The sequence below is a fragment of the Ovis canadensis genome, chromosome 4 (assembly GCF_042477335.2).
Source record: "Ovis canadensis isolate MfBH-ARS-UI-01 breed Bighorn chromosome 4, ARS-UI_OviCan_v2, whole genome shotgun sequence".
In the NCBI taxonomy this organism is placed as follows: Eukaryota; Metazoa; Chordata; class Mammalia; order Artiodactyla; family Bovidae; genus Ovis; species Ovis canadensis.
The window spans coordinates 44,633,974-44,647,171 of record NC_091248.1 but is presented as its reverse complement, the minus strand read 5'-3'; positions in this window follow the sequence as shown (position 1 = coordinate 44,647,171).

The window sequence follows — 13,198 nt, the reverse complement described above, 5'->3', positions numbered from 1 at the left end:
TTGAGCTATTTCAAATCCTAAAAAACTGATGCTGTGAAAGTGCTGCACTCTATATGCCAGCAAATTTGGAAAACTCAGCAGGGGCCACAGGACTGGAAAAGGTCAGTTTTTATTCCAATCCCAAAGAAAGGCAATGCCAAAGAGTGCTCAAACTACCACACAATTGCACTCATCTCACATACTAGTAAAGTAATGCTCAAAATTCTCCAAGCCAGGCTTCAGCAATATGTGAACTGTGAACTTCCAGATGTTCAAGCTGGTTTGAGAAAAGGCAGAGGAACCAGAGATCAAATTGCTAACATCCGCTAGATCATTGAAGAAGCAAGAGAGTTCCAGAAAAGCATCTACTTCTGCTTTATTGTCTATTCCAAAGCCTTTGACTCTGTGGATTACCATAAACCATGGAAAATTCTGAGAGAGATGGGAATACCAGACCACCTGACCTGCCTCTTGAGAAACCTATATGCAGGTCAGGAACCAACAGTTAGAAGTGGATATGGAACAACAGACTGGTTCCAAATAGGAAGAGGAGTACGTCAAGGGTGTATATTTTCACCATGCTTATTTAACTTATATGCAGAGTATATCATGAGAAATGCTGGGCTGGAAGAAGCACAAGCTGGAATCAAGATTGCCAGGAGAAATATCAATAACCTCAGATATGCAGATGACACCACCCTTATGGCAGAAAGTGAAGAGGAACTAAAAAGCCTCTTGATGAAAGTGAAAGAGGAGAGTGAAAAAGTTGGCTTAAAACTCATAAAAACATTGGCTTAAAACATTCATAAAACAAACATCATGGCATCTGGTCCCATCACTTCATCAGAAAGAGATGGGGAAACAGTGGAAACAGTGGCTGACTTTATTTTTCTCGGCTCCAAAATCACTGCAGATGGTGACTGCAGCCATGAAATTAAAAGACGCTTACTCCTTCGAAGCAAAGTTATGACCAACCTAGACAGCATATTAAAAAGCAGAGACATTACTTTGTCAACAAAGGTCCATCTAGTCAAGGCTATAGTTTTTCCAGTGGTCATGTATGGATGTGAGAGCTGGACTATAAAGAAAGCTGAGTGCCGAAGAATTGATGCTTTTGAACTGTGGTGTTGGAGAAGACTCTTGAGAGTCCCTTGGACTGCGAGGAGATCCAACCAGTCCATTCTAAAGGAGATCAGTCCTGGGTGTTCTTTGGAAGGAATGATGCTAAAGCTGAAACTCCAGTACTTTGGCCACCTCATGTGAAGAGTTGACTCATTGGAAAAGACTCTGATGCTGGGAGGGATTGGGGGCAGGAGGAGAAGGGGACGACAGAGGATGAGATGGCTGGATGTCATCACCGACTCGATGCACATGAGTTTGAGTAAACTCTAGGAGTTGGTGATAGACAGGGAGGCCTGGCGTGCTGCGATTCATGGGGTTGCAAACAGTCACACTGACTGAGAGACTGAACTGAGCTGAACATGTCCAACTAGATTAAAACTCCTTCATAAGTAATACACAGCTTAATGTCTCTACAACATGTAGAAAATTTGTGACAACCAAAAGTGGGTAAATATAACTTGGCCTTCCTAACTCTTTTTGTCTTCATTTAATCTCACATAATAACTCAAATTCTAGCTTTTTTACATATGGTTATTCAATTATTTTTGAGTTTCTGCTACACAAATTTTCCCCTATAGGTTGCAATACATCAAATTTAACAAATGTGGAAAGCTCTGACATATTTTAGTAAGCTGATTTGTACTTCTTAATGTTTGATATTTATATGGTTAGTTGACACCCTGGGCTAAGGCAATAAAATACTGAGGAATACAGTACAAGCTTGATCTTAGTAAACCTATGGTTTTTTTGTATCAGCACCATAACATTCTACATTTATGAATTTTGTTCATATGCTGTTGATTAACTGGAAGGAAATTTCTATTAGACATTTAAGCAGAGATGTTGAGTAGGGGGTTGGATTATCTGCATCCAGAGCTGGATTCTTAAATTTGTAGTTATCAGCAGATAGAAGACAGTTAAAACCAGGTTTCAAATCTTAATCTTTGTACCATGGATGATTAGAGAATATAGACATCAGGGCATAAAATCAAAAGTATAAAAATGTCTAAGCTAAAAAGATTCAGAATTATTCTCTGGCAGGAACACTGAAGCCACAGTTAAAGGACTATGTAGTGTTGTGGGTATGTGTACAGGTATTGCCTTACATCCTAATAGTAACATGCTAACATTAGTCATGTAAAAAATTCATAATAAAAATTTACCCACAATCCCATCCATAAGTCTCAAGTGTCCATTTTCCATGCTGTTTTCTATATCTTGTCCATTTACTTAATAATAAGAGGCAATAACTGTCACTTTGATGGGGACATAGTCTATTGAGCTGGCATACCATAATTTCCTTACATAATAGCAGTTCACACACTTGGCTAAAAAGTGTTCTTAAAATTATATAAAGATAACAAACCAGGCTTGGGGGAGAAGATGGAAAAGAAATGCACTAAATGTATTATGTCCTCCTCCCTGTAATACATTTAACTTCCTCTGGGAAGTCTCCTGGACAACGCAGCTGGGATGGGTGCGATTCTGAGATTTTGGATACCTTATCCTCCTGTCACAGTGCGTAGTGGACCTGCGGGGGCTGTCTCTCCAAAACACTGTCAGGCTGTGTGCTGGCTCACTGCTGCCTGCCTGACACTCAGTACTCCTCTGCATGATCGCATACAGGAATGACAGAACGGATGTTTGGCTGCTATGCGCTGAATGGAAAGTAGAACACAGCCATCTCAAAATCTGTGTTCCTATTTCCCAAATTTCCTTTGACATACACATCTTATCATATTTAAAATCGTTCTCATGTGGACAGGAATGTGCAAAAGACAAGAGTCTGAAGAACACAGAATCTTGAAGGACTTTTTTTTCCCCTCTAAAATGCAAAAACTTTCCAGGTAGCACCGGCAATGAGTGAGGCATGCTGACTCTATCCAGCTTTCTGCTCCACTGGGACAATGCTTTTTGGCCCTCTTGTGGTGGGTAGGAAAAGGCCCTCTTACTTGTTCCTATGAAAGAGATGCAAGAACAGTCACTTCCAGACTGGAGCAATGATGCTGGGAGCCCTTGTGGAGCTTGCTTTTCCTCAGACACAGTGACCAGAATGTTCCAGATAGCGGCTTTTCTGTCAGCCAGGTCTCAGCATGAGAACCACATGAAGCAGTCCCTGGGCAAATGGAGATGACATGTCCTATGAGGGAGCAACAAACCTCTGTATTGTGCAGTTGTTGAGATTTAGGTATTGGCTGGTACTGACACTAGCCTACCCTAATCGACACTTCATGGGAAAAATTTTGCTTCATTACACCTTGAAAAGAGACCGTCACTGAGCTCTAGAAACTTGAAAATGAAAATGAAGCGCAGGAAAATTAACATCTCTCTGAAGACAGTAAAATTTAAATACTAAAACATTAGAAGAGGAAGCATGTCTGCTTAGCACCCACAGTACCAAGGTGGAAAACCTAGGCATTTCTTCTGTAGCTTTTATTTGGCTTACAGATAAGCTAGTGGGACTTCCCCGGTGGCTCAGATGATAAAGCGTCTGCCTAAAATGTGGGAGACCGGGGTTCAATCCCTGGGTCGGGAAGATCCTCTGGAGGAGGAAACGGCTCCCCACTCCAGTACTCTTGCCTGGAGAATCCCATGGATGGAGGAGCCTGGGTAGGCTACAGTCCATGGGGTCGCAAAGAGTCGGACACGACTGAGCGACTTCACTCACTTCACAGGGCTAATTAGACCAACAGCTGTAAGTAACTAGATGCTATATTGACCAAAAAAAAAAAAAAAAAAAAAGAAGAAGAACAAGAAGAACACAGTGCACTGGATTACTTCAGGATATTTTCTAGCCCTAAATGTTGGTAGCTGGACTGGTACTTATCACGTTCTGAAACACAGGCAGGGAAAGTAAGCATTACACATGTCAGTTTTGATGTGTGTTTTAGCACCTTTAGTGCCTCATCCCCAGTGAAGGAGAAACCTCTTAATATGGAATTCCTTGGCCTTATCCAGGGCTTCCCTGGTGGTGTAGAGGGGGCACTGTGAGGATTTGCATTCATTGGTAGCTTTTGGAAAATCCATGGGGGAAAGTAGCTCCAGAATTATTGAGAAAGTACAGAGCACAGATTCAAAGGACCTGGATTTGAACACTAGCTCTGTCACTCTGAGTTATAATATCATATGAACTTTTAAAGCTTGGCCAAATGTCACAATGCCAGATTATGAGGATTCCTGTGAAAAGTACATGTAATGAAGTTTGTGAAAAATCAGGCTACCTAGGTTCCAAGGGATTAATTTCTTTACTAAGGTTTATTCCATTGACCGTGTTTCTGACTAAGAACAGGAGTAGCTGGAGATGCATCCAGAGAGACCTTGCTGCTGAATTAATTGTTTTTAAATCCCCAAGAGTGCCTATTAATCAAGTACTATTTTTGGTGTAGGCTAAAGGATTTCTCCTACAAATAAATGGAAAATGACCATTACAGAAGTGGATAACCAATTGGTATTCACGGTCAAGGCTCAGGCCAGGTGCTATGGGGATTTCCGCCATTCTATGCAATTTGGACAAATTCTCATCAGTCTGAGAGTTGTTTAGACTCAGTCTTCCTGTGTGGCAACTGGGATTACAACTGCACACATCAGAAGCAATTCCACATTCTGGATGCTCAGAAGAACAACACTGATGTTTTAGCTAAAAGCTCTGGCTCTACCTGCTAACAATGGGTTTGGGAACTAATAATCTCAAATTCTGAGTCACTGAGCCGGGCCAGCTAATAGTGGAGCCTTATGTCTGAAACAGAAATTGTTTTGAGGAACAGACTTGGAATTAGCATCTTGGTACTGGCTGTAGACAGTTCAGAGCTTGGGTGACGGAACGTTGAGTTTTAGTACGTATTTCAAATCTTCATAATTTAGTATTTAGAGACACTACAAGAAGAAGGATGTCAAGGAAGGAATTTGTAGTTTATTTTTTCCTCCTTCAGCCTCCTTTCTCCCACAACTTTATTGAACTGGATGGCAGAAAACAAATTTCTATTCAAACATACTTAAGAAAGGCCCTCATTTCAAGTTTCCTTCATGTGTCACTCAAGATAAGGAGACTTGGAATTCTCAATGTCCTGAGAAGCCTAGTATTTAGATGGGAGTTTGTCTTTATAACAATGTAGGATACACTTTTCTCACTCCATTTCACCTTAAGGTCCCCAATCAAGCAGTAATGGGGCATTTCCTCCCCAAATATTTTGAAAACTTACTATTTGCCAGGATCAAGGCATATGCCATTTATCAAACAACTCTGTGAGGTAGATGCCTTTCCTTACTTATTTTGTTGATAAGAAAAATGTAGCCTGAGGAAATTAAGTAATACCTAAGGGCACCCTGTTGGTAAATAGCATAGTCAAGGTATAAACTCTGGGCATCTCACTCCTGAGTTGGAACTATGGTCTCTCAGTGGCAGTGGTAAGGGGCAGGTTCAGAAGTCCTGAAAAATGGATATGGGTCACTTTTCTGGAATGAGTGAAGATGAAAAGGGGTCAACAACAATAAGGAAACAGTGATATTTAATTAAAGAAAAAGAAAAAAAAATACCTCAGAATGATTTAAGGTCTACCTGTACAGATCAAGGACTACTACTTTGGATACTAGAATTTCCCTTTTGGAAATTCTGCTTTTCAGAAACTGGGAGCTGCTCACCAATGAAGATTGGTTAAATGGTTCATATAGTAGAATACTTTAACGCCTTTAAAAAGTCAAAGGGTCAAGATATAAGTTCTGTGTTCACCCAATAGTTAATCTCTTGTCTCTTCTACTAAATGAGGAAACAATTTTACCTACTTGAGAGGGATATTATGAGAATTAGTACAATAACTCATGTAAAATGCTTAGAAGGGACCCTAGTGCATGGTGAATTTGGCAATAAGGAGTCCATGATCTGAACCACAGTCAGCTCCCGATCTTGTTTTTGCTGACTGTATAGAGCTTCTCCATCTTTGGCTGCAAAGAATATAATCAATCTGATTTCGGTGTTGACCATCTGGTGATGTCCATGTGTAGAGTCTTCTCTTGTGTTGTTGGAAGAAGGTGTTTGCTATGACCAGTGTGTTTCTTGGCAAAACTCTTATCAGCCTTTGCCCTGCTTCATTCTGTACTCCAAGGCCAGATGGTGACTGCACCCATGAAATTAAGATGCTTACTCCTTGGAAGGAAACTTATGACCAACCTAGATAGCATATTCAAAAGCAGAGACATTACTTTGCCAACAAAGGTCCATCTAGTCAAGGCTATGGTTTTTCCAGTGGTCATGTATGGATGTGAGAGTTGGCCTGTGTAGAAAGCTGAGTGCTGAAGAATTGATGCTTTTGAACTGTGGTGTTGGAGAAGACTCTTGAGAGTCCCTTGGACTGAAAGGAGATCCAACCAGTCCATCCTAAAGGAGATCAGTCCTGAGTGTGCATTGGAAGGAATGATACTGAAGCTGAAACTCCAATACTTTGGCCACCTCATGTGAAGAGTTGACTCATCAGAAAAGACTCTGATGCATGGAGGGATTGGGAGCAGGAGGAGAAGGGGACGACAGAGGATGAGATGGCTGGATGGCATCATTGACTCGATGGATGTGAGTTTGGGTAAACTCTAGGAGTTGGTGATGGACAGGGAGGCCTGGTGTGCTGCGATTCATGGGGTTGCAAAGAGTCGGACATGACATGACTGAGCGACTGAACTGAAGTGAGTGCATCGTGAGCACTCAGCGGATGTTAGCTTTTATTATCAATATGATGTGAAAAGGTGTTCATGATACACTGTAATGTGAATAGGAGAGGCTATGAAATGGTATATATTGTGATGCCACTCCTTAAAAAATATGTACACATGCAGGGGAAATATCTGGAAACATATATATCATAATGTTAAGAGTATTAACTGCTTCAACTGTATGTGAACCGAGAACTCCCAGATCTTCAATCTGCATTTAGAAAAGGCAGAGGAACCAGAGATCAAATTGCCAACATCCACTGGATCAGTGAAAAAACAAGAGAATTTCAAAAAAACATCTACTTCTACTTCACTGACTATGCTAAAGTGTTTGACTGTGTGGATCACAATAAACTATGGAAAATTCTTAGAGATGAGAATACCAGACCACCTGACCTGCCTCCTGAAAAATCTGTATGCAGGTCAAGAAGCAACAGTTAGAACCAGACATGGAACAAGGGAGTGGTTCAATAATGGGAAATGAATACATCAAGGCTGTATATTGTCACTCTGCTTATTTAGCTTATAGGCAGAGTATATCATGAGAAGTGCCAGGCTGGATGAAGCACAAGCTGGAATCAAGAGTGATGGGAGAAATACCAACAAACTCAGATATGCAGATGAGATCTAGGTCTCAGTTCTCTTATCATAGCCAAGTGATTTAACCCAGGTCTCAATATCTTGTAGGGTTATTATAGAAAAGCAAGTGAGAGAATATCTGAAAGCACTTAAGCCCTCATAAGGAATTATTATTACTCATGTTCTCTTTTGCAGGCTTTAGAGGACCATTTTGTTTCTAGGGCTTAGAATTGTAACAACCAGAGTTTTGCAAATAAGAACAATGACAAAATATTATACAAACCTCAATGGCTCTTCCTTATTTTAAACAAACTGTATATGCAAGAATCTCAGTGTTTTTGAACTCTTCTAAATAAATAATATTATCTCCCACTACTAAGATAATGAGAGGATGTTCAGTGACCACACCTATGGTATCTGCATGAAGAAACAAACGAACTGATCATACAATCTCCCAACACAGGTTCCAGAATTTCCTCTATATAATCTGTACAATAATCTGTGTTATTAAGCACACTATTCACCAATAAAACCATACTAGATGCATTTGGAAAGAGTAAGAGACAGAGGTGAGCAAGAAAACAAAATCTTTCTTTTCTTAACCTCCTTTCCTTCCTTCTTCCACGCCACCCCGCAATTGGCCTCTATCTTTGACTCTCTCCGAAAGAAGCTGTCCTAAAGTCAGTATTGATTAAAAAATATTAATGTCCCAAAGCATCTCAAATCAAAACAAATCTTACTTTATGACTAAAAATAAATATCACAATGGAAAAACTGAGTGTGAGGGTGTACAGAGAACAGAAGTTAGAATTGTTCACCCTTTAATGTTTTTACTCAAAATGTTTGAGGTCTTAACCTTCTCAATGTGAAGTCATGACTTATTTCATTCAACTTGTAGACGAAAAAAGAAATGTAATTTAAATAGATATTTTACTTAAAATCCAACGATACCAATAAATTTATCTACTTCAAATCTGCTAGACTAAAAGCTGACTGCCCTCTGGTGGGCTGTTCCTAAAATATTTAGCACCTCTTTAATTTTGCTTTATAAATATTGCAAGTATTATAAGATTATTTTACAATCCAATCCATGTAAATAACACTAATATTTGGGAAAAGGAGAAAAGTCAGTTAAATACTCTTTATTAAATGTAAAAGCAGATTATAACAAGTTTAGCTATTTCTAATTTTTAAAATGTGTTTTTCCTTGAAATGTAAATTTATTTTAGTCTCAAGCTTCAATTAAAGTAGTGGAAGCAAAGCAAAGAGTTATGTGAACTTTATTTTCATTTTCTACACTTCTGCATTTTAATAATTGTGTTTTTTTTCACTGTTAAGCAATAACAACAAAAAAAGTGTTTATCACACTTAGGTTCTGTTCTCTATCCCTAAGTGTTAATTTTACTGTTTGAAAAAAGAAATCAAAATGAGATAATTATATTTTTAATTAAAAAACATATCATATTGCTTTGGAGGGAAAAATCTGAAAAAATACCACATCAATGTATAAGAGCTAAGACGGGTAAAGTAGGAAGCATGTTTAGGGACTATTCATAAAGCCCTTTGGAATCTTAACAAAGTCCAGTACATTGTCAATCCAACAGGATCTCATTCTCCTGTTTGCAATTCCTTGTAATAAAGAGGTTCTAGTGAGCTGATATCTCAGGTATGCTAACTGAATTTTTCAGTTTTCATTCAGCTATTTAGGCTGTGTACATCAATTTCTGAAGCATCACCAGCCCCATTCATCACATCATTGTCAATGAGAAAATTTCAACTCACATTTTAAATTATTTCCTCAACATATGTGCCATCCGTATGCAAACAAATCTTGTGAAAATTTGAATTCACATTAACAAAGTTATTTCAAATAGAAAAAGGTTGGGTTTTTTAAAGAAGTCAAGAAAAACTTCTTAAAGAAAGACTTCTTAAAGTTTTAAGTAAACTACTTAAAAACAAAACAAAAAACCACCTCTTAGCCTCTCTGTAAGAAAAATGAGAAGTGTTACTGAGTAATTTATCTGATCAATTTCATCAATACTGATAACATATCTAGAAAATCCAATTTAACATACCCCCTTTCTTTTCTTGGTAGCACTATGTTTTGGCAATAGCATAAAGATTAATTTATTAAGTCTCAATTTCATTTAGCATTTGCAAATAGAACCTCAGGAAAAAAAAAAAAGAAAACTCTCCATTTCTAACAGTGGAATTGAAGACTGCAATCAAATTCCTACATAAGGTTAATTTTGTGGTTAGAGATACTCAGATTTAAGCACAAGAGCAGCTTACAGATTTGCATATCTAAAATACACTAAGATCGCCCACATTCAGTCTCTTAGACAGAAGACATTCGAAACATCCAGTAGCAATGTAAGTGTCTTTATCCAAAATAGGCAAGGAAGTCACACAAATTAAAATGCTTCCTGTATTTGGTGCAAGTTAACATTTTTTCAAGTTTGCTTTTAAACTAATTAACATGTGAAATGGATTTAAAATGGAAAGCTGTCACTTCTGTGAGATTTGATTACAACCCCCCTCCACCTTCCAATTCAAAGTAAATGGAAATATAGAAATGAAGAAAGAAAAAGTGAAAGACTGTGAAAAGTGAAAGCATCAGTGAAAGACTGCTTTAAAATTGCAATAAAATTTACTGTTTTATAAGGGCTCACTAGATCGTCATTTGAAAGCCATTAACAGCAAACCAGGTTGTCCATTTTTCTCGCCCTGCAGAGACAGCGCTGGAGGCTGCTCTCCGAGATTTTGCTTTCTGTCTCAACACCCCCACCCTTCCTTGAGCCTGAGGGAATTAGAAATTTCCCTATTCATTTGAGTTGTTTGTTACAGTTTTTCACTTTAAAATTATTTAAATTATAGACCCCGAGCATTTGGGATTATTATTCATGCCAAGTTTTCAATTCAGCTTCAGAAATAATTGAATGGAAGCACAGTGTGTGTAGGTAAATCAGTATCTACGCAGAATAAAAAGAAATCATCTTACCTAGCATTTCCAGCTATGTAGAAACTGAAAAATAAGCTGTGTGTGTGTAAATAGATATAATTCTACAACTGCCTCTGAACTTTCTGAATTTACAACAGTTTTGCTCTATCAGTACCCATTAAATCAATATTTTTATAGCTTAAAATGCGATTTTTTTCTATCACAAATGTGTACCGGCTAATCGCAGCTTTGCGACTTATCTGAAAGCTTCTCCATGTGTCCTGCACTGAGCATTGTTTTTTCCATCAACAGAGGGCAGTCTATCGTTTGCCAACGAACTCAGCTCCAGTGAGGGGGCTGAGGGCTGAGAGTGCTGCATCTGACAGATGAGGTTTGCACAGAGTTTGCTCCAGTAACAGGCAGAAGCTCTTCCAACTGGCCAGCGTGTAACTCATTGGAAATGCTACTGATCGTTGAAACAACATGCCTGAGTGAAAGAGAACCCCGTGATTTACAAAAGTCTGATGCAAGTGACTTTTAAGTCAGTGGTGTGTTATTATTTGAGTATCACTCAAAGGGTTAGTATAGGAAATCATCATTTGCATAAAACTCAGATGCATGCTCAAATCTGCTCACCTTGTAGAGGTAGTGACAGCTTTATTTACGTTGCCTGCTCTCACACTGTGTGTGGGAGTGTCTTCAGTGTGACTGTTTTAGTACAACTTAAATATATTATAACTGTTTTATATTTGATCCAAGAAAAATGAAATAATTCTTCATATGGTAATCTATCAGGGTCATAATTGACACATTAGAGAGGTCTAGCTTTTTTCCTCTGCTACCAGGAATAAAGAAAATTTCAAGTGCTGGGGCTATTCATTTTTCATCAGTCAAAGGCATTAAATTTAAACTGAAAATCTGAAAGAATGGAAAAAGATGCACTTCAAGAAAATTAGATCTTCTCAGAGTATTTGTCCAAGATCTACATTTACTGATATGTAATTTATTAGACATTTCAACACAGCAAAGTCATAATCTGGTAGTACAGGGATTACATTTTACTCTGTGCCAGAAAAGTTTTACAAATGTCTTAAAGCTATTGTAAAAGCGGCAGTGAGAAATCCTAATAGATACCAGAATCAACATATCTGAAGTGTGTGCATTATCATGGCCCATTATTTTAAATAAGAGTGTTCTACCTCAAGAACTGGAATGATACCACAAATAACAGAATAAATGGGAATGTAAAAGTCAAACAGCATGACAAAAACTGCTCAGACTTAGAGAAAAAGCTTTTTAGAATACAGATGTGTTCTAAAAATCCTTCTGTAAAAAAGTGTGTTCCATTATCACAGAAGGAAAGAAACTCAAGGTTTTTCTTATGTTTAGGGTATATTTATGTGATATTAAGGACGATGAAGCAAATATTTAGCAGCTAGGGTACTGTGTGCAGCTAACAATAATTCCTTTATCATTTACCCAACAAGAAGATAAGTGCCGTTTTCCTTCTTTTTCAAATATATTTGCCAGCAGCTGTTTCAACATTTATAAAGACCATTTCCACTGATTGCCAAATAACCATAAATTCATTTACACATATTTCTGAGTTGGAGGCATAAAAATAATTACATGTCTGATTAAATCCACTTATGCCTTCACATCTTACTAAATCTATAATAGACATGAATTGTTACGATGTATTACATCTAAGTGCATAAATAATACAATGCAGACGTAGAGTCCAGCTTTTCTACAACAGAACGTGTGGAGATAATTTACACAAATATAGTTGAGATACAGTATAAAAAACAACTTATTTTAGAAATTGTTATGACACAGACAATGTCTAACACAGAAAAGAGGGACTTCAGCTAGAAAACTAAAGAAACTATCCCTGCTTATCACCGCCTCACTGTCCTGAAATACATATTAAATAGTTATCTTAATAAGCTTGTCATTAGAGGAGAATAATTAAGCTGAAAACGCCTTTTCTTAATATGCAAACTACAGAAAATTATACGTACACTTACAACTTGCTGAATTCTTGAGGTATGCTCTGTTGCTCCTCCCCCACCTACCTCCCACCCCACAACCACATCATTCCACCCACCCTTCCCCACCTCCTCTGCCACTTGGCACCAAGGTGATTTAAATGATTATAGTACATAGTACATGGGAAAATACTTTTGGGGACTGTTCAAAGTTAAGAATCACAGTGCTTAGAAAGAGCAGTTTCATTCCCCTCTTAACTCCCTACAAGAGACATGAAATTTTGCTTTATTTTGACTGAGACTCAGGGCAGAATACTGGAGTGGGTAGCCTTTCCCTTCTCCAGGGGATCTTTCCAACCCAGGGATTGAACCGAGGTCTCCTGCATTGCAGGCAGATTCTTTACCAGCTGAGCCACAAGGGAAGCCCTATAATAACTTTAATCACACAATATTTAACCATATTTGTTATACCACAACACTTGGTAACACTTCATTTTGAGTGTCCCAGCATTATTAATTCATTTGGTATTCACTGTAATAACACTGATCATCATGAACTTATTTGGTATGCATGTGGATGTCATAAGTATTTCCATAGGAATTCTATTGCATTTCAGCATTAATTAAATGCACTCCCTAATTTTCTTAGGAAAACAGGAATATACTGTAATTCTTAAATACTATGTCTTTCAATAGCATATACACAGGCTGATTATTAAGCCATATGTAGAATTATTTGTACCACCTTATGAACATATTTTATATGCGAAACAGCTAACAAAATCAGTCTCTAGGTTTTTGTGGATCATGATATATATTTTCTTAATATCAGCATTTCATGAACACAGAAGTGACATTTACAATCACATTTCTCAAGCAAAGAAGAAAA